This window comes from Ranitomeya imitator, chromosome 1, assembly GCF_032444005.1.
Source record: "Ranitomeya imitator isolate aRanImi1 chromosome 1, aRanImi1.pri, whole genome shotgun sequence".
NCBI classification, from domain to species: Eukaryota; Metazoa; Chordata; class Amphibia; order Anura; family Dendrobatidae; genus Ranitomeya; species Ranitomeya imitator.
Genome location: NC_091282.1, coordinates 545,304,627 through 545,331,715, shown reverse-complemented (window position 1 = coordinate 545,331,715; position 27,089 = coordinate 545,304,627). Strand labels below are relative to the sequence as shown.

The 27,089-nt window shown below is 48.1% G+C and overlaps 1 protein-coding gene and 1 long non-coding RNA gene across 3 annotated transcripts in view; one reads left to right on the top strand and one right to left on the bottom strand.

Annotated features, from left to right (window-relative positions):
* LOC138677805 (uncharacterized) overlaps positions 1–27,089 on the bottom strand; it is a 181,839-nt gene that overhangs the window by 1,171 nt on the left and 153,579 nt on the right. Inside the window, exon 2 of the long non-coding RNA XR_011321203.1 lies at positions 1,348–1,507. This is a non-coding gene — a long non-coding RNA (uncharacterized lncRNA). The remainder of the gene's footprint in view (positions 1–1,347; positions 1,508–27,089) is intronic.
* Positions 1–27,089, top strand: part of HOPX (HOP homeobox) — a 52,956-nt gene that overhangs the window by 13,607 nt on the left and 12,260 nt on the right. The window lies entirely within an intron of this gene.

The window sequence follows — 27,089 nt, the reverse complement described above, 5'->3', positions numbered from 1 at the left end:
ATGTTGGCTGTCATATGTTAGGAGATTATTCTTATCTGTCTCTTTTACATATAGTGTGGTTATTAATTCTCCCTCATTCTGTGTCACAGATACATCTAGAAATTCTATTTTTGTTCTGGAGAAGTTTAAGGTAAATGTGATGGTATTATCTATTCCATTTAGGAACTGGTGAAAATTACTTAGCTCTTCTTCTGTGCCTTTCCAAAGGAGGAAGACATCATCTATGTATCTCCACCACTCCAGAACATGCCGGAAGTGGTGGGACACATAGACGAGGTCCTCCTCCAAGGTACTCATTACCAGATTTGCATATGCGGGGGCCATATTGGCCCCCATAGCTGTACCTCTTTGTTGTCCATAGAAGGTATCCCCAAATAGGAAGTAGCTCCGCCTCAAAATTATTTCCAACAGTTTAATAATGAATATTTTACCTTCAGGAGTGATGTCTGTTGTATTTAGCTTTTTATCAACTGCCCTTATTCCAGAGGTGTGGTCTATAGAGGTGTAGAGCGAAATGACATCAAACGAGGCCAAAATAACATTACCCTCCAATTTTATAGATTCCAATTTGTTTAAAAAATCCGTGGTATCTTTAATATACGATTTTGATTTTCTTGCAATAGGGTTAAGGATTTTGTCTAAGAAAGTTCCTATTCTGCTAAATACTGAATCTACACCCGCCACTATGGGTCGTCCAGGAGGGTCGACCAATGACTTGTGGATTTTAGGGGTTATGTACAATACAGGGGTTCTTGGGAATTCTATGGACAAATAATTCATTAGCTCCTGGTCTATAATTTTGTTGTCAAAAGCTTCTGGCAAATAATTCTTAATCTCCCCCATTATTTTGAATTTAGGATCACTCTCAAGTTTTTTATAGACATTTTCATCCCCCAATTGCCGATTTATTTCTGCTATATATTTTGACTTGTCCATGATGACGACAGCACCACCTTTATCGGCAGGTTTAATTATGATGTCGTCATCATGGACAAGTTCCTGTAGAACCTCAAATTCTTCTTTGGTTACATTGGGATATTTAAATTCATTACTGGCCTCACTTCTGATCCCTTCCACCTCATTTCTCACTACCCTCTCGAAAGCATCTATGATTGTGGAGCTAGTAGGTGGTGTAAACTCACTTCTATTCTTTAATTCCATATTTTTGGAATTAAATTCACCACACCCTACTTTGTTTTCTACATTCCTATCCTGGAACCACTCTTTTAATTTAATAGACCTAAAAAACTTCTCCAGATCTATCTGCAGATCGAACCAATTAGTATGTGCACAGGGTACAAATGACAGTCCTTTACTTAGGATTGAGACCTGTGAAGGAGTTAGTACCTTACTGGAAATATTAATCACGAGTTCTGATCCTTCTTCTTGGATGTTACTTGTCTCTGAGGTTGTGTTCTGTTCTTTTCTGGTCTTTTTTTGGGACCCGTGGTGGCGCTTGCCTCCTCTCCTCTTGCGTTTGATGGTCTCTCCATGGTATTGTCCTGGTCTATAGGAAATAATATTGTTATTAATCAAGTTATTATTATCACCACATCGCTGATTGTACCAAGGACCACCTTTCTTTTTCCAGACAGGTTTATTGTTCTCCTTCTGCCATGCATATATATGACCTGTTTCATAGTCCTCTAGGTCTCTATTCCACTTTCTCCTTTTAATCTCTTCTAGATCATTACGCAGCTTTGTGCCTTCTTTATCAACTTTTTCCTTAAATATATTCCACTCTTCAATGGTAATTAATGCTTTTATTTTGTTTTCAAACTCTCCAATATTCATTTCTAGCTTTTTTATTTCAGTTTGTAAAAAGTCAATATTGAGCAATATTGTATCCATCGCATATTTGTTAGAAATCATGACAAATCGTGCACAATATGCTGCATTGCCTTGAAATAAATTGGGGCGTATATTCGATCTCAATCCTCTAGGGATTTTACCCTCTTTATAATACTGCCCCAAAGTCATCATATGTAGTTGTAGATTTATGGTACATTTGACATCACTTTCATACTTGCGTTTTAATTCCAGTACAGATGGTGTCTTAAGAAAACAAGCTTCACCCTGGATACCTCCAAGGATACGCTCCTCCTCCTCAGATGTATATTTAAAAACTCCTAGTTCCATGGTGCTCCCATCCATGGGACAAAAAAATGGCTTGTAAAGCAAATAAATGCAAACAATTAAAGAAGGAAAAATTGTGCAAAAATTTCCGGACATAGGTATATAGAAAAAAATGGAACAGCACAATGCTCACCAATGGTGGGTGCCTAGCCCCCTGGATAAAATGGTAGGGTGTGGTGAATTTAATTCCAAAAATATGGAATTAAAGAATAGAAGTGAGTTTACACCACCTACTAGCTCCACAATCATAGATGCTTTCGAGAGGGTAGTGAGAAATGAGGTGGAAGGGATCAGAAGTGAGGCCAGTAATGAATTTAAATATCCCAATGTAACCAAAGAAGAATTTGAGGCTCTACAGGAACTTGTCCATGATGACGACATCATAATTAAACCTGCCGATAAAGGTGGTGCTGTCGTCATCATGGACAAGTCAAAATATATAGCAGAAATAAATCGGCAATTGGGGGATGAAAATGTCTATAAAAAACTTGAGAGTGATCCTAAATTCAAAATAATGGGGGAGATTAAGAATTATTTGCAAGAAGCTTTTGACAACAAAATTATAGACCAGGAGCTAATGAATTATTTGTCCATAGAATTTCCAAGAACCCCTGTATTGTACATAACCCCTAAAATCCACAAGTCATTGGTCGACCCTCCTGGACGACCCATAGTGGCGGGTGTAGATTCAGTATTTAGCAGAATAGGAACTTTCTTAGACAAAATCCTTAACCCTATTGCAAGAAAATCAAAATCGTATATTAAAGATACCACGGATTTTTTAAACAAATTGGAATCTATAAAATTGGAGGGTAATGTTATTTTGGCCTCGTTTGATGTCATTTCGCTCTACACCTCTATAGACCACACCTCTGGAATAAGGGCAGTTGATAAAAAGCTAAATACAACAGACATCACTCCTGAAGGTAAAATATTCATTATTAAACTGTTGGAAATAATTTTGAGGCGGAGCTACTTCCTATTTGGGGATACCTTCTATGGACAACAAAGAGGTACAGCTATGGGGGCCAATATGGCCCCCGCATATGCAAATCTGGTAATGAGTACCTTGGAGGAGGACCTCGTCTATGTGTCCCACCACTTCCGGCATGTTCTGGAGTGGTGGAGATACATAGATGATGTCTTCCTCCTTTGGAAAGGCACAGAAGAAGAGCTAAGTAATTTTCACCAGTTCCTAAATGGAATAGATAATACCATCACATTTACCTTAAACTTCTCCAGAACAAAAATAGAATTTCTAGATGTATCTGTGACACAGAATGAGGGAGAATTAATAACCACACTATATGTAAAAGAGACAGATAAGAATAATCTCCTAACATATGACAGCCAACATCCACGCAGTATGGTAAGGTCGATACCCCTTAGCCAACTCTTGAGAGTGCGTAGGATTGTCAAAGAGGATAAAGAGATGGAGGGAGTTATGGATACCCTAGCAAAAAAATTCTTGGAAAGGAAATATCCACAAAATGTAATCAATATTGCTAAAAATAAAGTCATCAAAAAAGATCAAAAAGATCTATTAATGAATAATGACCATGATAAAAAAAGATTAGGTAGAGTTCCCTGTGTGATGACTTACTCAGAGGAAAGTGGAGCTGTAGCAAACATCATTAGAAAACATTGGGGGATGTTAGGTAATTGCCTACCAAGGATCAAAGAACTAAGGGAGCCTCCATTATTTTCCTACCGTAGGGCTAAAAATATAAAAGATTATGTGGTCAAAGCAGATATTGGTCCCCTAAAAAATTTTAGTCAGACCACGATTACAGGCAAGATCCAAAGAGGCTGCTTTCCATGTCTGTCTTGCGTAAATTGCCCAAATATATTAAAAGGTTCTACATTCAAACATCCGGAAACAAATAAGGTGTATACAATTAAACACTTTTTGACATGCAACTCTGACTATGTAGTATACATGCTTGAATGTCCATGTAAACTGTGGTATATAGGGGAAACAACCTGTGAGTTAAAAATGCGTTTGAATAATCATCGGCATTCAATAAGGAAAAAACGATTAGATCTCCCGGTCTCGAAACACTTTACAGAGTTTAAACATACAGAAAAAGATCTTAAATGTAAAATAATAGATAGGGTCCCCATACAGAGGAGAGGAGGGGACAGAATATGCCTTTTAAAAAAATTAGAACTGAGATGGATCTATGAGTTGAACACCTTAAAACCTAAAGGACTTAATGTGGAATTTAAAATCCAATCGGATAGGTGAATTAATTTCCTATGATGGAACTCTGAGTTGGATGTATATAGGCTCCTTGTTGTACTTTGAAGAGTGCATTGATTTTAATGTTTTTTTGTTGTTCCATAGATATCCTTATGACCGGTGGGTCTCGTGTATTTCCTCACCAGCCGCTTGATGAAGTACCCATATGGAGGATTAATGATTATTATACCATTGGTTTTGGTCCTTTGATAAAAAGTGAATTTCACTGTTTGAAAAAATGTTCTATCTAATTTGCCTGTCACGGGTGTCGACCTGTAGTAGTGGTTCCTTGTCTACAATAAAAAGATTATTGCAAATTAATCATTTTTAGCTGTTGTCTGATATCTAGATACATGGTAATCTATATATGTTCACTTCTTTGTCTGTTCTAAAGTGTGATGTTATGGCCTGGAGAGGCTGTGCGTCGACTTGGAAAAGCATAGACTAATGGAGTTAGCCTGAGTAAGGTTTCCGTCCGTTATGTCTGAGTGATATACATATCCTTGCTAGCCACGTTATTTCTATTTAAAGAATATATTTATTCCGCATTTTAGACAAACAGCTCAAATGCACTCAGGAATATACATCTTATATAAAGTATTAAGACGCTACTATGAGCGCTGTCACATATTTGGAATAGTGGCTCATATAACATATAATGAGCGCTGTCGCCTGATCTGAACAGCGGCTCATGCAAGTATGATAGGAATGCTCTGCCACATCCAAGATGGCGCTGCGGCGCTGACATAACGCTAGTGCGCAAGCGCGAGTAAAGTAAAAGTGTATTGGAACTCCTATTGGCCGGCACTATGTGACAGGTTAATTGGCTTTGTAGACATGCGCAATAGACTTGTATGAACGCCGATAACGGTCTAAACAGAGTCCTCCACGTGGAGTCATCAGATAGCGGTGAGGTGAGGGTTATGAGATATGATTATTATAAATATAAATTACGCTAATGTGATAGTCTGTGGAACAAAGGAGTGAGTTGGGAAATATGATATTTTATAAAGAATACAGCACAAAGGCACTTTATTGAGCACAGAGATTGCACTGACAAGATATTATATGCACGCTTATAGAAAACTGAACAAATATCTGTTGATTTATTCATTAATGGCAACTGTAATATGCAAATTAATTCAAATTGGTTGTATAAAAGCACAGTCATTGTTAACACCCATTGCTTGAAAAAGGCTCAGTGAGCCGAAACGTCGCGCAGTGATGTGGGTCGATTAAAACTTCATCCTTTTTCACCTGAAACTTTTGGAGTGCTGCCTTCTTTTTACTATTTGGTATACATGTTGGATTAATGTTTGGACCATTTTATCCAGGGGGCTAGGCACCCACCATTGGTGAGCATTGTGCTGTTCCATTTTTTTCTATATAGATATACCGTATATATATATATATAGCGATTCTGACACAATCAGAGTTTTTAGATTTAGCAATGCAGCAGAGCTGAGGAATCTAACCCCAACCACAGCAAGCTCTGTATTTACATTGTCTATAGACAGTAAGCTGCTTATCAGAGGAGGGGTTGGATTCGAACCAGCATGCACGCGCTGCTGTAGCTGAGGTAGTCCGAACAATGCACCAGGTGATAAAACCTTCAGTGTAAGTAAACATGAGGACTCAGCCTGGCCTGTGACACATTCTTAAATGACACCTACCTCATGCTGTCCTCAGATTACATAGCATAAACCTGCTGACATATTCACTTTAAGGCTGCCGTCACACTAGCAGTATTTGGTCAGTATTTTACATCAGTATTTGGAAGCCAAAACCAGGAGTGGAACAATTAGAGGAAAAGTATAATAGAAACATATGCACCACTTCTGTATTTATCACCCACTCCTGGTTTTGGCCACAAATACTGATGTAAAATACTGACCAAATACTGCTAGTGTGATGGCAGCCTAATAAGCACTTGCTTTATGACCTTACTTAACTTACACAGAGAATTTAAATGGGGTTCCCCACCACTTTGAGACTGATGACAAATATTTGTGATAGGTCATCCTTATCGGTGGAGGTCAAACACGCAGCACCCCCATTGATCAGTTGTTTGCATCCATGCTCCATCCTTGTGTTGTGGCTTTTCCGCAATACATAAGAGCAGTCACAAAATGGTGTGATGGATCCTTGGTGATCAGCTCCATACACTGTTTACATCCAATCTCTGACAGAGCTGCAAATAGTTGCTGGCTTCTACCGATTGATAGCACCTCAGTATCAATATCTGGAAAGCCCCTTTGCTAAACACGTATCTTGCAAGTGTGACCAGTAGTCACATTCATGACGAAGCAACCAGGTAAGTCTGTAATAATAATGCTTATAATATACATATATCAAACAGTTGCACCGTGTTTCCCGAAAATAAGACTTAGGCTACTTTCACACTAGCGTTTTTTTCAATACGTCGTAATGCGTCGTTTATGGGAAAAAAATGCATCCTGCAAAGTTGTTTGCAGGATGCGCTTTTGCCCCATAGATTAACATTAGCGACGCATTGCGACGCATTGACACACGTCGCAACCATCGTGCGACGGTTGCGCCGTGTTGTGGCGGACCGCCGGGAGCAAAAAATGTTACATGTAACGTTTTTTGCTGCCGACGGACCGCTTTTTCCAACCGCGCATACGCGGCCGAAACTCCGCCCCCACCTCCCCGCACCTTACAATGGGGCAGCGGATGCAGGAAAAATGCATCCGCTGCCCCCGTTGTGCGGCGCATTCACTGCTAGCGTCGGAACCCCGGCCCGACGCACTGCGACGGTCCGAGTCCGACGCTAGTGTGAAAGTAGCCTCACCCCGAAAAAGCTCCTGATCGCTAGCGTTCTTTCTGCTTCCGATCACCAGGGGGAGCCAGCCGGAGTTGGGTGGACCTGACAGTGATGCAGATTTGTGTAGGAGAGACCATGCACTTGCCAACTCTACTGTAATTGTTTGGGTATACATATTAGTCCAAAATGACCTATATCTCAAAAAGGTCACACTCCGTACATAACGTTTACCACACAGATCCAATCAAGGAACAAGGAGCGTAAATGTAAAATCATCCAAATATTTCAAAATATAAAACATGAAAAAAATATAAACATATAAATAAGTGTATATAGGATGCCTCAAGTCAAACTAGACAGACCAGCCTAGGATAGCACACTGAATACGTATATCTGAGATATTTAGCAGTCTTCCTACAGAGCAAATATCACCAAACAGCCTAACTATATCATGGATACAATCCTAAACGTAGTAGCTAGTTCAATGTCCCTCACTCCATACAAAATAGGAAGTGCACCCAGTTAGACTACATACATCAAATGCAACATACTCACTAATAGTGCCCAAAAGTGCCAACTTGCGTAAATACCTGGACAGTGTGTCAGCCTGGCTGCGTCCCACCCCGACGCCGCGTTTCGACAATCCTTCTTCCGGGGGCGTGTTTTTACAAGGGAGGTTTGGATCATTATATATACCCATTACCCAATCAGAGACCCGATGCTAATAATATGCTAAATACTCCTCAGTGTCCGTCACCATATCACTTCCGCCCATATGCTGACGCTACTTCCGGTTTAACTGAATCCTAATTTTGGCGTGCAATTATAATAATTACTCACGCCCACTCTATTACTACCATCCATAGCGTCATAGCAATATCCTTAATTCAAAATAAATAAATAAATATTCAAGCATCAGACCGGCAGGTAAGTCCGGGATATAGCGGCGCATCCGCCATTGGCTCCGCCCACTAACAACGACATCCCCACTCCGGCCGCCGGAGCACAGGCGTTCCCCACAGCAACAGCTGATTGGAAGTCCCATGCCCCCGCTACGTCCCAAAAAGATCAAGAAATTTACGTGACGTTTTGGTTCACAGTCTGTACAAACCAGATGGAGAGTTGGGTGCTGTGGAAACTACAAATTTGGGATTCTTTCCATGTGGATTGTGTAAGGCCTGCGGGAACCATACTAAAAGTAAGACTTTTTCAAACTTTGATAATTCTAGAACTTACACTATTTGGAAGCATCTGACATGTACCTCTCGCGGTGTGATCTACCATGCCACGTGTCCATGTAATAAAGTTTATATAGGGTTAACGACAAGAGAACTGAGGATCCGGACACGTGAGCATTGTAGGGACATTTTTAACGCAAAATCTGCTGAAGATGACACAATATTGAAAACTCTGCCCAAACACTTTAAAAAGTGTCTCTGATTGGGTAATGGGTATATATAATGATCCAAGCCTCCCTTGTAAAAACACGCCCCCGGAAGAAGGATTGGCGAAACGCGGCGTCGGGGTGGGACGCAGCCAGGCTGACACACTGTCCAGGTATTTACGCAAGTTGGCACTTTTGGGCACTATTAGTGAGTATGTTGCATTTGATGTATGTAGTCTAACTGGGTGCACTTCCTATTTTGTATGGAGTGAGGGACATTGAACTAGCTACTACGTTTAGGATTGTATCCATGATATAGTTAGGCTGTTTGGTGATATCTGCTCTGTAGGAAGACGGCTAAATATCTCAGATATACGTATTCAGTGTGCTATCCTAGGCTGGTCTGTCTAGTTTGACTTGAGGCGTCCTATATACACTTATTTATATGTTTATATTTTTTTCATGTTTTATATTTTGAAATAAAATTGGATGATTTTACATTTACGCTCCTTGTTCCTTGATTGGATCTGTGTGGTAAATGTAATTGTTTGGGGTCTGGTGAGTGCGATTCTTTTGGGGGTAAACCAATATTAGCAATCAGTCCAAATACATACAGAATAATAATTGTAAATTTAAGTAGGTAATTTAAACTATAGTAAATACACTATGTACCCACCAGTATATGACAGGTGTATATGGTTCTGCACCATGAGACCAGCAGATCAGATAAGAAAATGTGCAATAATAGGATTAATACAAAATTTATTGAAAAAATGTAGATAAAATACAATTTATTGAAAAATGCTAATTAAAATGTGAATATATCAATTAGCCAGTAGATGGCACCACATAACTACAAATAATTTATCAAATGATGAGCCCTACAATTTCCAAGGAATTGATACCACATCTATTTGTTATATACATGTTAGGTAAAATTCCTTTTGGAAATTGTATGTCTTATCATCTGATGAATACTCCACTCAGGGTTACTATGGTATTTTATATGGTCATACCTTTTCCTATTTATTTGTTACGTGGTGCCATCTACTGGCTGACTGATATATTTACATTTTAATTTGCAGTTTGAAAAAAAATTGCATTTTATCTAAATGTTGTTAATATATTTTCTTTGGGGGATTGTTGTTCATGGAACATAAGACATCCCCTGAAAAATAAGCCCTGGGGCAAAAAATTAGACCCCATCTTATTTTCGGAGAAACAAAGTATTATGTTTTTCTGTTTATTCCTTTTATTATTATTTACAGACCCCCTGCATATTTCTCCGCACACATTGTCTCATAAAATGATACAAAAATAAAATGTGTCTGGCTGAAGTAATGACTGTCATCTTATCTTCTGAGCTGTGAACCGGGTGGTACCAGCCTTCATGGCTTTTACAAATAACTATACGGGGGCCCGGCTTTATTTGCCGGAGGCCCCTTGACTGAGCGGACAATGGATAACGATATGTTTTCCCGTTCTCCGGCACGCTGGAGGAGTTAATGTTGTAACCCCGCCCCCTTTTTTCTGTTAGGTTCCCTGTTGTTATACGCGTCACTTACGGCGCGTGAGTTACCTCAGGAGAAGCGCCATATAAGTGCTGCCTGAGGTGATTTCAGCCTCCTCGTTCAGCAAAATTTGTTGGAGCTAAATTATGGTTGAGTTTGTATTTGACTTAGTTCTTTCCTCGCGTCTGGAGAACAGGGGAGGGAGTCAGTTACGGTCAGTCAAGGCACTTGCCTCGGTTTGTCATGTGGCCCACTTGTCCTAGTCATTGAACAGTAGGCTACAAATAAACGGATTCCACTTACTCACAAACAGTTAACATGCAGGCAATAGATGCTATTTGTACAGTTGTATTTTATCAGGCTGCAGTTTGCTCTTTCTGCCTTCCCCTGGAAGACCTTGAGGGTACATAAAGGCATCAATTGTGTCTCTGCTTTCAGTAGGGAGGGAAACTGATACATTAATGGGTAACAGTGGACATCACCCGGCATCCATCCTCACAATGAGATGCTTGTTCCTGTATTGGCATGAAATCTCGTTTTTTAGAAAATCGCTGTCTGGCGCTGCATCTTTCTGCAAGCAATGAATGTTTTATTATTAGTTTATTGAACATGCTAATGGTATATTTATTTCCTTAAATAAATGTTTGCCACCAGCTATATTACAAAAGAAGTAAACAGAGGCCTATATAGAAATCATGGGGTCCCATAGCAGAAGTCCTATTTGCCCCCATCCTCCCCAAAAAATAGAATATTTTGGGGAGTCACAGAAAAGCACATCTCACAACCCCTTTTGTGACCCCTATAACGTTTGATGTCAACAAACACAATATGATACCCCCACAGTGAATTCTTCCACAGAACACTCAACATATGCAGTAGCACCCGCAAAGTATGATACCAGAACAGTGATCACAACACATTATGGTGCCCCCACAGTCCCCCACACACAGTATGATGACCCCGACACAGCCCTCAACACAACAAGATGGCCCTCACACAGCTCTCCATACAGCATTATGATCCTCCATACAGTATACTAGTTCTCCATACAGTATAGTGGTCCCCACAACCCTACACAGAGTATAAAGGCCCCTACATAACCTTCCACATAATATAATGAGCTCCACACAGTATGATAGACCCCACACAACCCTCCACACGGTATAATGTTCCATTCACATTATAATAACCCCCACTAGCCCTCCAAACAGAATAATGGCCTCTACATAACCCTTCAAACAGTATAAAGGCAGCCACACAACCCTCCAAACAGTATAAAGGCAGTCACATGGCCTTACAAACAATATAACTGACCCCTCAAAGCCCTTCAAACAGTATAATGGCCCCACATAACCCATCAAATAGTATAATGGCCCCCACATTGGCTTCCAAACATATACAGTAATGGTCCCCATATAGCCCTCCAAAAAGTATGATGGCCCCCACACAGCCCTACAAATAGTATAATGGCCTCCCACTTAGCCCTCCAAATAGTATAATGGCTCTCACATAGCCCTCCAAGTAGTATAATGACACTCACAAAGTACTCATTGATTACTCACAGGGAGAATGATAAAGCAGGGAGCTGATGCTTGTAGTATTGGTTCAAAAAGTATTAGGTTATATTCACACTTCCATTTGTCGGAGTCGGAGCATAGACTGGTCGCCGATCTGACCTGACTTTGTCTGATTCATGCATATGAAGCTGTTGCGTTTGCCTCAGGAGAACCGTAGCCAGTCTCTGCATGGCCTATGACGCACAGATGTGTGAATGTACCCTTACTTGAGGTCACACATAGTGTTGAGCGATACCTTCCGATATCGGAAAGTATCGGTATCGGTTTGGATCGGCCGATATTCAAAAAATATCGGATATCGCCGATACCGATACCCGATCCCAATGCAAGTCAATGGGACCAAAATATCGGAATTAAAATAAACCCTTTCTTTCCTTGTAGGTTCATTCTACATGAAGGAAAACAACTAAGAATAATGTAGGATGTATGGGGGAGGTGGCGGAGACATTAAAGGCAATGAGGATTAGTCCAATCAAATAGAATAGCATGATTTTTTTTTTTTTAAAGACGTTCGGATTGAAAAAGATATTGACTATGTAAATTTTTTTTATTTTGTCAGATATTGATGTTTCACTATTCCACGACCTTCCCCTTCTTTTTTTTCCTTTTCCCACACTTTCATCTTCATCATCATCAGCATCTTTGACATCAACTTCTTCACCTTATTCATCTTCTTCTTCATCTTCTACCTATTTTTTTTTTTTTATTACATTCTTCATATTCATTTTCTTCAACTATTATTATTCTTCCTATTCTACATATTCTTTTTATTCCACTGTTATTATTCTTCCTATTCTACTTCTTCATCATATTCTCATTTGTGACAGGCATTCCCGTAGTTGTTATCTATAAAAGTTGGAAGATTACACCTTCCGTTCTGCCAGTCACAAAAGTTACATTTGTCCGCGTTCAGTTTGGCCTGCAGCATCAGGCTTTATCCAGGGGCACCACGAGGAGGAACGGACTCACCCCCATACACTGCTTAGTCTTCTTCTGCATATAATTTAGATAATATCTTTTGCTCTGATATTAAGTCTTATGCTTAATGTTCTTCTGCTCTTTGTTCTGCAGCCTCTTGTTCTTCTGCTTCTCGGTCTTCCATGTTGTCGTCTCCAGGGTCGTCGTCTCCAGTGTCGTCATCTCCGCCGTCGTCGTCTCAGCCGTCGTCGTCTCCGCCGTCGTCGTCTCCGCCGTCGTCGTCGTCGTCATCGGGGTGGTCTTCCGGGTCGTCGTCATCGGGGTGGTCTTCCGGGTCGTCGACGTTAGGGTCTTCAACTTGGAAATGTAGCAGAAGGTACAAGAAGGCTGAGAAAATGCCAAGAACCAGCTGATGGAACTGGAACTCGGATGGCTACCCGAAGGTTCAAGAGCCTATGGAACTACCGAGGACCAGCTGACGTTACTGGAACCCGGTTACTAAGCAGGAGGTACCCGTGCTAAAAAGCACTACCAAGGACCGCCTGACGTTGGCGGAACTCGGATACCCAGAAGGAGGCACCTAAGCCAAAGGCTCTGCCCGGAACCAGCTGACGTTACTGGAACCAGGATGGGGAGCAGAAGGTACAAGAGCAAAAGACACTGCCGAGAACCAGCTGACGGTACTGGAACCCGGATGGGTAGCCGAAGGTCCAAGAGCCAATGGAACTACCAAGGACCAGCTGACGTTACTGGAACCCGGTTACTAAGCAGGAGGTACCCGTGCCTGAAAGCACTACCAAGGACCACCTGACGTTGGTGGAACTTGGATACCCAGAAGGAGGCACCTAAGCCAAAGGCTCTGCCCGGAACCAGCTGACGGTACTGGAACCAGGATGGGGAGCAGAAGGTACAAGAGTAAAAGACACTGCCGAGAACCAGCTGACGGTGCTGGAACCAGGTGGTGGACCCCAAGGCCCACAGGAGAGGAGAGAACAGCTAGGCCGCGAGGCAGCCGCAGTTACCGAACCCCAACAGTCCTACAGGGGGAGCTGGGCCTACTGGCACTACAGAACCAGCCTTGACTACCAGTTCACGCAGCCCACATAGGAAGCTCCTAAACTGGAGGCACCCTGGAGTTGGCTAACCCGACCGCACCACGACGGGGCAAGCATAGGCGTCTCAGTGAAGTTGACACAACCCGGAAACAGCTGACGGTGCTGAAACCAGGCTTGGCACGAGGGAGTACCTGTGACAAGAACACTGCCGAGAACCAGCTGGCGGTGCTGGAACCCGGATGCGTTGCCCCAGTGTGCAAGAGCCAATGGCACGACCGAGGACCAGCTGACGGTGCTGGAACCCGGTTACTAAGCTGTAGGTGCCCGCGCTTAAAAGCACTACCAAGGACCGCCTGGCGTTGGCGGAACTCGGATACCCAGGAGGAGGCACCTAAGCCAAAGGCTCGGCCCGGAACCAGCTGACGGTGCTGGAACCAGGTGGTGGACCCCAAGGCCCACAGGAGAGGAGAGAACAGCTAGGCCGCGAGGCAGCCGCAGTTACCGAACCCCAACAGTCCTACAGGGGGAGCTGGGCCTACTGGCACTACAGAACCAGCCTTGACTACCAGTTCACGCAGCCCACATAGGAAGCTCCTAAACTGGAGGCACCCTGGAGTTGGCTAACCCGACTGCACCACGACGAGGCAAGCATAGGTGTCTCAGTGAGCTTGACACAACCCGGAAACAGCTGACGGTGCTGAAACCAGGCTTGGCACGAGGGAGTACCTGTGACAAGAACACTGCCGAGAACCAGCTGGCGGTGCTGGAACCCGGATGCGTTGCCCCAGTGTGCAAGAGCCAATGGCACGACCGAGGACTAGCTGACGGTGCTGGAACCCGGTTACTAAGCTGTAGGTGCCCGCGCTTAAAAGCACTACCAAGGACCGCCTGGCGTTGGCGGAACTCGGATACCCAGAAGGAGGCACCTAAGCCAAAGGCTCGGCCCGGAACCAGCTGACGGTGCTGGAACCAGGTGGTGGACCCCAAGGCCCACAGGAGAGGAGAGAACAGCTAGGCCGCGAGGCAGCCGCAGTTACCGAACCCCAACAGTCCTACAGGGGGAGCTGGGCCTACTGGCACTACAGAACCAGCCTTGACTACCAGTTCACGCAGCCCATATAGGAAGCTCCTAAACTGGAGGCACCCTGGAGTTGGCTAACTCGACCGCACCACGACGGGGCAAGCATAGGCGTCTCAGTGAAGTTGACACAACCCGGAAACAGCTGACGGTGCTGAAACCAGGCTTGGCACGAGGGAGTACCTGTGACAAGAACACTGCCGAGAACCAGCTGGCGGTGCTGGAACCCGGATGCGTTGCCCCAGTGTGCAAGAGCCAATGGCACGACCGAGGACCAGCTGACGGTGCTGGAACCCGGTTACTAAGCTGTAGGTGCCCGCGCTTAAAAGCACTACCAAGGACCGCCTGGCGTTGGCGGAACTCGGATACCCAGGAGGAGGCACCTAAGCCAAAGGCTCGGCCCGGAACCAGCTGACGGTGCTGGAACCAGGTGGTGGACCCCAAGGCCCACAGGAGAGGAGAGAACAGCTAGGCCGCGAGGCAGCCGCAGTTACCGAACCCCAACAGTCCTACAGGGGGAGCTGGGCCTACTGGCACTACAGAACCAGCCTTGACTACCAGTTCACGCAGCCCACATAGGAAGCTCCTAAACTGGAGGCACCCTGGAGTTGGCTAACCCGACCGCACCACTACGGGGCAAGCATAGGCGTCTCAGTGAAGTTGACACAACCCGGAAACAGCTGACGGTGCTGAAACCAGGCTTGGCACGAGGGAGTACCTGTGACAAGAACACTGCCGAGAACCAGCTGGCGGTGCTGGAACCCGGATGCGTTGCCCCAGTGTGCAAGAGCCAATGGCACGACCGAGGACCAGCTGACGGTGCTGGAACCCGGTTACTAAGCTGTAGGTGCCCGCGCTTAAAAGCACTACCAAGGACCGCCTGGCGTTGGCGGAACTCGGATACCCAGGAGGAGGCACCTAAGCCAAAGGCTCGGCCCGGAACCAGCTGACGGTGCTGGAACCAGGTGGTGGACCCCAAGGCCCACAGGAGAGGAGAGAACAGCTAGGCCGCGAGGCAGCCGCAGTTACCGAACCCCAACAGTCCTACAGGGGGAGCTGGGCCTACTGGCACTACAGAACCAGCCTTGACTACCAGTTCACGCAGCCCACATAGGAAGCTCCTAAACTGGAGGCACCCTGGAGTCGGCTAACCCGACCGCACCACGACGAGGCAAGCATAGGTGTCTCAGTGAGCTTGACACAACCCGGAAACAGCTGACGGTGCTGAAACCAGGCTTGGCACGAGGGAGTACCTGTGACAAGAACACTGCCGAGAACCAGCTGGCGTTGCTGGAACCCGGATGAGTTGCCCCAGTGTGCAAGAGCCAATGGCACGACCGAGGACTAGCTGACGGTGCTGGAACCCGGTTACTAAGCTGTAGGTGCCCGCGCTTAAAAGCACTACCAAGGACCGCCTGGCGTTGGCGGAACTCGGATACCCAGAAGGAGGCACCTAAGCCAAAGGCTCGGCCCGGAACCAGCTGACGGTGCTGGAACCAGGTGGTGGACCCCAAGGCCCACAGGAGAGGAGAGAACAGCTAGGCCGCGAGGCAGCCGCAGTTACCGAACCCCAACAGTCCTACAGGGGGAGCTGGGCCTACTGGCACTACAGAACCAGCCTTGACTACCAGTTCACGCAGCCCACATAGGAAGCTCCTAAACTGGAGGCACCCTGGAGTTGGCTAACTCGACCGCACCACGACGGGGCAAGCATAGGCGTCTCAGTGAAGTTGACACAACCCGGAAACAGCTGACGGTGCTGAAACCAGGCTTGGCACGAGGGAGTACCTGTGACAAGAACACTGCCGAGAACCAGCTGGCGGTGCTGGAACCCGGATGCGTTGCCCCAGTGTGCAAGAGCCAATGGCACGACCGAGGACCAGCTGACGGTGCTGGAACCCGGTTACTAAGCTGTAGGTGCCCGCGCTTAAAAGCACTACCAAGGACCGCCTGGCGTTGGCGGAACTCGGATACCCAGGAGGAGGCACCTAAGCCAAAGGCTCGGCCCGGAACCAGCTGACGGTGCTGGAACCAGGTGGTGGACCCCAAGGCCCACAGGAGAGGAGAGAACAGCTAGGCCGCGAGGCAGCCGCAGTTACCGAACCCCAACAGTCCTACAGGGGGAGCTGGGCCTACTGGCACTACAGAACCAGCCTTGACTACCAGTTCACGCAGCCCACATAGGAAGCTCCTAAACTGGAGGCACCCTGGAGTTGGCTAACTCGACCGCACCACGACGGGGCAAGCATAGGCGTCTCAGTGAAGTTGACACAACCCGGAAACAGCTGACGGTGCTGAAACCAGGCTTGGCACGAGGGAGTACCTGTGACAAGAACACTGCCGAGAACCAGCTGGCGGTGCTGGAACCCGGATGCGTTGCCCCAGTGTGCAAGAGCCAATGGCACGACCGAGGACCAGCTGGCGGTGCTGGAACCCGGTTACTAAGCTGTAGGTGCCCGCACTTAAAAGCACTACCAAGGACCGCCTGGCGTTGGCGGAACTCGGATACCCAGGAGGAGGCACCTAAGCCAAAGGCTCGGCCCGGAACCAGCTGACGGTGCTGGAACCAGGTGGTGGACCCCAAGGCCCACAGGAGAGGAGAGAACAGCTAGGCCGCGAGGCAGCCGCAGTTACCGAACCCCAACAGTCCTACAGGGGGAGCTGGGCCTACTGGCACTACAGAACCAGCCTTGACTACCAGTTCACGCAGCCCACATAGGAAGCTCCTAAACTGGAGGCACCCTGGAGTTGGCTAACTCGACCGCACCACGACGGGGCAAGCATAGGCGTCTCAGTGAAGTTGACACAACCCGGAAACAGCTGACGGTGCTGAAACCAGGCTTGGCACGAGGGAGTACCTGTGACAAGAACACTGCCGAGAACCAGCTGGCGGTGCTGGAACCCGGATGCGTTGCCCCAGTGTGCAAGAGCCAATGGCACGACCGAGGACCAGCTGACGGTGCTGGAACCCGGTTACTAAGCTGTAGGTGCCCGCGCTTAAAAGCACTACCAAGGACCGCCTGGCGTTGGCGGAACTCGGATACCCAGAAGGAGGCACCTAAGCCAAAGGCTCGGCCCGGAACCAGCTGACGGTGCTGGAACCAGGTGGTGGACCCCAAGGCCCACAGGAGAGGAGAGAACAGCTAGGCCGTGAGGCAGCCGCAGTTACCGAACCCCAACAGTCCTACAGGGGGAGCTGGGCCTACTGGCACTACAGAACCAGCCTTGACTACCAGTTCACGCAGCCCACATAGGAAGCTCCTAAACTGGAGGCACCCTGGAGTTGGCTAACTCGACCGCACCACGACGGGGCAAGCATAGGCGTCTCAGTGAAGTTGACACAACCCGGAAACAGCTGACGGTGCTGAAACCAGGCTTGGCACGAGGGAGTACCTGTGACAAGAACACTGCCGAGAACCAGCTGGCGGTGCTGGAACCCGGATGCGTTGCCCCAGTGTGCAAGAGCCAATGGCACGACCGAGGACTAGCTGACGGTGCTGGAACCCGGTTACTAAGCTGTAGGTGCCCGCGCTTAAAAGCACTACCAAGGACCGCCTGGCGTTGGCGGAACTCGGATACCCAGAAGGAGGCACCTAAGCCAAAGGCTCGGCCCGGAACCAGCTGACGGTGCTGGAACCAGGTGGTGGACCCCAAGGCCCACAGGAGAGGAGAGAACAGCTAGGCCGCGAGGCAGCCGCAGTTACCGAACCCCAACAGTCCTACAGGGGGAGCTGGGCCTATTGGCACTACAGAACCAGCCTTGACTACCAGTTCACGCAGCCCACATAGGAAGCTCCTAAACTGGAGGCACCCTGGAGTTGGCTAACTCGACCGCACCACGACGGGGCAAGCATAGGCGTCTCAGTGAAGTTGACACAACCCGGAAACAGCTGACGGTGCTGAAACCAGGCTTGGCACGAGGGAGTACCTGTGACAAGAACACTGCCGAGAACCAGCTGGCGGTGCTGGAACCCAGATGCGTTGCCTTGCCTATTAAAGATTGTCTTCCTAGAGCCCCAACTAGCGGTGTTGGAGCAAAGGGTAAGCAGGGGGAGATGAGTGTAGGCCGAAGCCTGCACTGGAGGCAGCTTTGTGTCTGCGTTGCGTTTGCAGGACACTTTGCCGGCTACACACTGGGGGAACAGCTGGCGTTGCTGAACCCCACTAACACAATGGCGTGTGTTTTTCTCTGTGCAGCTAGCACTTGCGGGCAAAAACTAGCGATGTTAGAGCCCGTGTTGAAGCAGGAGGAGGAGGAGAGGAGCAGAGTGTAGGCCGAAGCCTAGTTGAACCAATTTCAAAGGAAACCTTTAACCCCCCCCTCAGGTGTTACAAAGTACAAGAGACACACCTTGTGCAGTATTAATGCTGCACAAGTGAAAGGTTGCTCTATTAATTTGTCTACTTGCACACGCTGAATGAAAGACATACACAATTTACCCCATTCTACAGTCAAACTGTAGTGGATGCGTGACTTGGTTTTTTGATGAGACGCAGCACAGGTGTCCAAAATAACGCCTTGGTGCTTGGCGCAGCTTCCTGAGCGTTGTTATTTGCTGTACAGGAGTCTGCGCTCTTGTGTTATCCCTTGGCAATGCCCTGTTAGCGCTGCCCATCTTATGACATCATTTCATGTTGGCCGGTGCGGTTAACGATGGCCATAAATCCCAGACCCACAGTGTCTTTTCATAAAGCCACACTGCGGTGCTGGGATTCGTGGCCTTGAGCAGTAAATATTTTGGCCGCTCACACACGTCCTTACACCTGCTTCAGACTGGGCGGCCTCTGCTGATCCCTTCTCGCATGCCGCGGCCATGAGGCTGCACAGTCTGAAGAAGGCGGAAGGAGATGAGTTAAGACAGGCGAAGATATGCACTGCTCGTGCCCATCAATCACACCCTCGCAGTCAAAATAATTAAGACAACGAGGAGCATTTTATTCAGGCAGGGCGGACGAACAGGCGCAAGTAGCCAACCAATGATGTCAGAAGACGGGAAGCGCTACCAAGGGGGGTGCTGAGTATCATTAGAAAGGAAAGTCACACCTCAGGGACAGTGGAATGGTCTCAAAGAGACACATTTTGTACGTGTTGAGTTCCACGTGGGCAAGGAGAAAACATCAGCCACCTTGTACAAATGCAGCAGTACTGCTGTACAAGGTGGCTGTTATACATAGAAACACCTGGGGGTGGGGGCCAGGCTCCCTTCAATTTCAGTTCATGTGCCTGCGTGGCGTTTGCAGGTCACGTTGCAAGCTGCACAGCAGGGGAACAGCTGGCGGTGCTGAACCCCACTAACACATTGGCTGGTGTTTTTCTCTGTGCAGCTAGCATTTCCGGGCAAAAACTAGCGGTGTTTGAGCCCAGGGTCAGCAGGAGGAGGAGGAGAGGAGCAAAGTGTAGGCCGAAGCCTGCACTGGTGGCAGCTTTTGGTCGGTTGTGCCAGCGTGACTTGTGCTGGACACGATGCCGGCTACACAGCGGGGGAACAGCTGGCGGTGCTGAACCCCACTAACACATTGGCTGGTGTTTTTCTCTGTGCAGCTAGCATTTCCGGGCAAAAACTAGCGTTGTTAGAGCCCAGGGTCAGCAGGAGGAGTAGAGGAGCAGAGTGTAGGCCGAAGCCTAGTTGAACCAATTTCAAAGGTTACCTTTAACCCCCCCTCAGGTGTTACAAAGTACAAGAGCCACTCCTTCTGCAGCATTAATGCTGCACAAGTAAAAGGTTGCTCTATTAATTTTTCTACTTGCACAAGCTGAATGCAACACGTAGACTATTTAGCCCATTATACTGTTAATCAGTAGTGGAGGCGTGACTTGTCTTTTTAAAGAAAAGCAGCACAGGTGTCGAAAACAACACCTTTTTGCATGGGCGCAGCTTCCTGAGCGTTGTTAGTTGCTGTACAGGAGTCTGCGCTCTTGTGATCCTTTGGCCATGCGCTGTGAGCGCTTCCTGTCTTATGACCTCATTTCATGTTGGCCGTTGCGGTTAGCGATGGACATGAATCCCAGACCCACAGTGTGTTTTTAAAAAATCACACTGCGGTGCTGGGATTCGTGCCCTGGTGCACTAAATATGTTTGCCGCTCACACATGTCCTTACACCTGCTTCAGACTGGGCGGCCTCATCTGATCCCTTATCGCCTGCCGCGGCCATGAGGACACCCAGTCTGAAGAAGGCGGAAGGAGATGAGTGAACACAGGCAAACATATGCACTGCACATGCCCATCAATCACACCCTCGCTGTCCAAAAAAATAAGACACCGATGGGCGTTGTTTCGAGCAGGGGAGATGCACAGGCGCAGCCAGCTAACCAATGATGTCAAAAGACGGGCAGCGCTAACAAGGGTGGTGCTGCGTGTCATTACAAAGGAAAGTCACACCTCAGGGACATTGTAATGGTCTCTAATGAGACACATTTTGTACGTGTTGAGTTCCACGTGGGCAAGGAGAAAAAGTCAGCCACCTTGTACAAATGCAGCAGTACTGCTGTACAAGGTGGCTGTTATACATAGAAACACCTGTGGGTGGGGGGCAGGCTCCCTTCAATTTCAGTTCATGTGCCTGCGTGGCGTTTGCAGGTCACGTTGCAAGCTACACAGCAGGGGAACAGCTGGCGTTGCTGAACCCCACTGACACATTGACTGGTGTTTTTCTCTGTGCAGATTGCATGTCCGGGCAAAAACTAGCGGTGTTAGAGCCCAGGGTCAGCAGGAGGAGGAGGAGAGGAGCAAAGTGTAGGCCGAAGCCTGCACTGGTGGCAGCTTTTGGTCGGTTGTGCCAGCGTGGCTTGTGCTGGACACGATGCCGGCTACACAGCGGGGGAACAGCTGGCGGTGCTGAACCCCACTAACACATTGGCTGGTGTTTTTCTCTGTGCAGCTAGCATGTCCGGGCAGAAACTGGCGTTGTTTGAGCCCAGGGTCAGCAGGAGGAGGAGGAGAGGAGCAGAGTGTAGGCCGAAGCCTGCACTGGTGGCAGCTTTTGGTCGGTTGTGCCAGCGTGGCTTGTGCTGGACACGATGCCAACTACACAGCAGGGGAACAGCTGGCGGTGCTGAACCCCACTAACACATTGGCTGGTGTTTTTCTCTGTGCAGCTAGCATTTCCGGGCAAAAACTAGCGGTGTTTGAGCCCAGGGTCAGCAGGAGGAGTAGAGGAGCAGAGTGTAGGCCGAAGCCTAGTTGAACCAATTTCAAAGGTTACCTTTAACCCCCCCCTCAGGTGTTGCAAGGTACAAGAGCCACACCTTGAACAGCATTAATGATGCACAAGTCAAAGGTTGCTCTATTTAATTTTGCTCCTTGCACACGCTGAATTAAACACGTACACTATTTAGCCCATTATACTGTCAAACAGTAGTGGAGGCGTGACTACTAGTCTTTTTAAGGAGACGCAGCACAGGTGTACAAATTTACACCTAGGTGCTGTGCGCAGATTCCTTACCGTTGTTATTTGCAGTACAGGAAACTGCGCTCTTGTGTTATCCCTTGGCAATACCCTGTTAGTGCAGGCCGTCTCATGACCTCATTTCATGTTGGCCGGTGCGGTTAACGATGGCCATAAATCCCAGACCCACAGTGGCTTTTCCTAAAGTCACACTGCGGTGCTGGGATTCGTGGCCTTGTGCAGTAAATATGTTCGCCGCTCACACATGTCCTTACACCTGCTTCAGACTGGGCGGCCTCAGCTGATCCCTTATCGCATGCCGCGGCCATGAGGCCGCACAGTCAGAAGAAGGCGGAAGGAGGGGAGTGAAAACAGGGGAACATATGCACTGCTCGTGCCCATCAATCACACCCTCGCAGTCAAAATATATGAGACAACGGGGGGCGTTGTGTCGGGCAGGGGGGACGCACAGGCACAGCCAGCCAACCAATGATGTCAGGAGATGGGCAGCGCTAACAATGGGGGTGCTGCGTGTCATTAAAAAGGAAAGTCACACCTCAGGGACATTGTAATGGTCTCTAATGAGACACATTTTGTACTTGTTGAGTTCCACGTGTGCAAGGAGAAAAAGTCAGCCACCTTGTACAAATGCAGCAGTACTGCTGTACAAGGTGGCTGTTATACATAGAAACACCTGGGGGGGTGGGGGGCAGGCTCCCTTCAATTTCAGTTCATGTTCCTGCGTGGCGTTTGCAGGAAACGTTGCCAGCTACACAGCAGGGGAACAGGTGGCGGTGCTGAACCCCACTAACACATTGGCTGGTGTTTTTCTCTGTGCAGCTAGCATGTCCGGGCAGAAACTGGCGTTGTTTTAGCCCAGGGTCAGCAGGAGGAGGAGAGGAGCAAAGTGTAGGCCGAAGCCTGCACTGGTGGCAGCTTTTGGTCAGTTGTGCCAGCGTGGCTTGTGCTGGACACGATGCCGACTACACAGCAGAGGAACAGCTGGCGGTGCTGAACCCCACTAACACATTGGCTGGTGTTTTTCTCTGTGCAGCTAGCATGTCCGGGCAGAAACTGGCGTTGTTTGAGCCCAGGGTCAGCAGGAGGAGGAGAGGAGCAAAGTGTAGGCCAAAGCCTGCACTGGTGGCAGCTTTTGTTCTGTTGTGCCAGCGTGGCTTGTGCTGGACACGTTGCCGACTACACAGCAGGGGAACAGCTGGCGTTGCTGAACCCCACTAACACATTGGCTGGTGTTTTTCTCTGTGCAGCTAGCATTTCCGGGCAAAAACTAGCGGTGTTTGAGCCCAGGGTCAGCAGGAGGAGTAGAGGAGCAGAGTGTTGGCCGAAGCCTAGTTGAACCAATTTCAAAGGTTACCTTTAACCCCCCCCTCAGGTGTTGCAAGGTACAAGAGCCACACCTTGAACAGCATTAATGATGCACAAGTCAAAGGTTGCTCTATTTAATTTTGCTCCTTGCACACGCTGAATTAAACACGTACACTATTTAGCCCATTATACTGTCAAACAGTAGTGGAGGCGTGACTACTAGTCTTTTTAAGGAGACGCAGCACAGGTGTACAAATTTACACCTAGGTGCTGTGCGCAGATTCCTTACCGTTGTTATTTGCAGTACAGGAAACTGCGCTCTTGTGTTATCCCTTGGCAATACCCTGTTAGTGCAGGCCGTCTCATGACCTCATTTCATGTTGGCCGGTGCGGTTAACGATGGCCATAAATCCCAGACCCACAGTGGCTTTTCCTAAAGTCACACTGCGGTGCTGGGATTCGTGGCCTTGTGCAGTAAATATGTTTGCCGCTCACACATGTCCTTACACCTGCTTCAGACTGGGCGGCCTCAGCTGATCCCTTATCGCATGCCGCGGCCATGAGGCCGCACAGTCAGAAGAAGGCGGAAGGAGGGGAGTGAAAACAGGGGAACATATGCACTGCTCGTGCCCATCAATCACACCCTCGCAGTCAAAATATATGAGACAACGGGGGGCGTTGTGTCGGGCAGGGGGGACGCATAGGCACAGCCAGCCAACCAATGATGTCAGGAGACGGGCAGCGCTAACAATGGGGGTGCTGCGTGTCATTAAAAAGGAAAGTCACACCTCAGGGACATTGTAATGGTCTGTAATGAGACACATTTTGTACTTGTTGAGTTCCACGTGTGCAAGGAGAAAAAGTCAGCCACCTTGTACAAATGCAGCAGTACTGCTGTACAAGGTGGCTGTTATACATAGAAACACCTGGGGGTGGGGGCCAGGCTCCCTTCAATTTCAGTTCATGTGCCTGCGTGGCGTTTGCAGGTCACGTTGCAAGCTGCACAGCAGGGGAACAGCTGGCGGTGCTGAACCCCACTAACACATTGGCTGGTGTTTTTCTCTGTGCAGCTAGCATTTCCGGGCAAAAACTAGCGGTGTTTGAGCCCAGGGTCAGCAGGAGGAGGAGGAGAGGAGCAAAGTGTAGGCCGAAGCCTGCACTGGTGGCAGCTTTTGGTCGGTTGTGCCAGCGTGGCTTGTGCTGGACACGATGCCGGCTACACAGTGGGGGAACAGCTGGCGGTGCTGAACCCCACTAACACATTGGCTGGTGTTTTTCTCTGTGCAGCTAGCATTTCCGGGCAAAAACTAGCGTTGTTAGAGCCCAGGGTCACAGGAGGAGGAGAGGAGCAGAGTGTAGGCCGAAGCCTAGTTGAACCAATTTCAAAGGTTACCTTTAACCCCCCCTCAGGTGTTACAAAGTACAAGAGCCACTCCTTCTGCAGCATTAATGCTGCACAAGTAAAAGGTTGCTCTATTAATTTTTCTACTTGCACAAGCTGAATGCAACACGTAGACTATTTAGCCCATTATACTGTTAATCAGTAGTGGAGGCGTGACTTGTCTTTTTAAAGAAAAGCAGCACAGGTGTCGAAAACAACACCTTTTTGCATGGGCGCAGCTTCCTGAGCGTTGTTAGTTGCTGTACAGGAGTCTGCGCTCTTGTGATCCTTTGGCCATGCGCTGTGAGCGCTTCCTGTCTTATGACCTCATTTCATGTTGGCCGTTGCGGTTAGCGATGGACATGAATCCCAGACCCACAGTGTGTTTTTAAAAAATCACACTGCGGTGCTGGGATTCGTGCCCTGGTGCACTAAATATGTTTGCCGCTCACACATGTCCTTACACCTGCTTCAGACTGGGCGGCCTCATCTGATCCCTTATCGCCTGCCGCGGCCATGAGGACACCCAGTCTGAAGAAGGCGGAAGGAGATGAGTGAACACAGGCAAACATATGCACTGCACATGCCCATCAATCACACCCTCGCTGTCCAAAAAAATAAGACACCGAGGGGCGTTGTTTCGAGCAGGGGAGATGCACAGGCGCAGCCAGCTAACCAATGATGTCAAAAGACGGGCAGCGCTAACAAGGGTGGTGCTGCGTGTCATTACAAAGGAAAGTCACACCTCAGGGACATTGTAATGGTCTCTAATGAGACACATTTTGTACGTGTTGAGTTCCATGTGGGCAAGGAGAAAAAGTCAGCCACCTTGTACAAATGCAGCAGTACTGCTGTACAAGGTGGCTGATATACATAGAAACACCTGTGGGTGGGGGGCAGGCTCCCTTCAATTTCAGTTCATGTGCCTGCGTGGCGTTTGCAGGTCACGTTGCAAGCTACACAGCAGGGGAACAGCTGGCGTTGCTGAACCCCACTGACACATTGACTGGTGTTTTTCTCTGTGCAGATTGCATGTCCGGGCAAAAACTAGCGGTGTTAGAGCCCAGGGTCAGCAGGAGGAGGAGGAGAGGAGCAAAGTGTAGGCCGAAGCCTGCACTGGTGGCAGCTTTTGGTCGGTTGTGCCAGCGTGGCTTGTGCTGGACACGATGCCGGCTACACAGCGGGGGAACAGCTGGCGGTGCTGAACCCCACTAACACATTGGCTGGTGTTTTTCTCTGTGCAGCTAGCATGTCCGGGCAGAAACTGGCGTTGTTTGAGCCCAGGGTCAGCAGGAGGAGGAGAGGAGCAAAGTGTAGGCCGAAGCCTGCACTGGTGGCAGCTTTTGTTCTGTTGTGCCAGCGTGGCTTGTGCTGGACACGTTGCCGACTACACAGCAGGGGAACAGCTGGCGGTGCTGAACCCCACTAACACATTGGCTGGTGTTTTTCTCTGTGCAGCTAGCATTTCCGGGCAAAAACTAGCGGTGTTTGAGCCCAGGGTCAGCAGGAGGAGTAGAGGAGCAGAGTGTAGGCCGAAGCCTAGTTGAACCAATTTCAAAGGTTACCTTTAACCCCCCTCAGGTGTTGCAAGGTACAAGAGCCACACCTTGTGCAGCATTAATGCTGCACAAGTAAAAGGTTGCTCTATTTGTTTTGCTCCTTGCACACGCTGACTAAAACACGTACACTATGTAGCCCATTATACTGTCAAACAGTTGTGGAGGCGTGACTTGTCTTTTTAACGAGACGCAGCACAGGTGTCAAAATTTGCACCTAGGTACTGGGCGCAGATTCCTGAGCGTTGTTATTTGCTGTACAGGAGTCTGCGCTATTGTGATCCCTTGGCCATGCGCTGTGAGCGCTTCCTGTCTTCTGACCTCATTTCATGTCGGCCGTTGCGGTTAGCGATGGACATGAATCCCAGACCCACAGTGTGTTTTCAAAAAATCACACTGCGTGGCTGGGATTCGTGGCCTTGTGCAGTAAATAGGTTTGCCGCTTACACATGTCCTTACACCTGCTCCAGACTGGGCGGCCTCAGCTGATCCCTTATCGCCTACCACGGCCAGGAGGCCGCACAGTCTGAAGAAGGCGGAAGGAGATGAGTTAAGACAGGCGAACATATGCACTGCTCGTGCCCATAAACCACACCCTCGCTGACAAAATAAATATGACAACGAGGGGCGTTGTTTCTAGCAGGGCGGATGCACAGGCGCAGCCAGCTAACCATGATGACAAAAGACGGGAAACGCTACCAAGGGGGGTGCTGCGTATCATTACAAAAGAAAGTCACACCTCAGGGACAGTG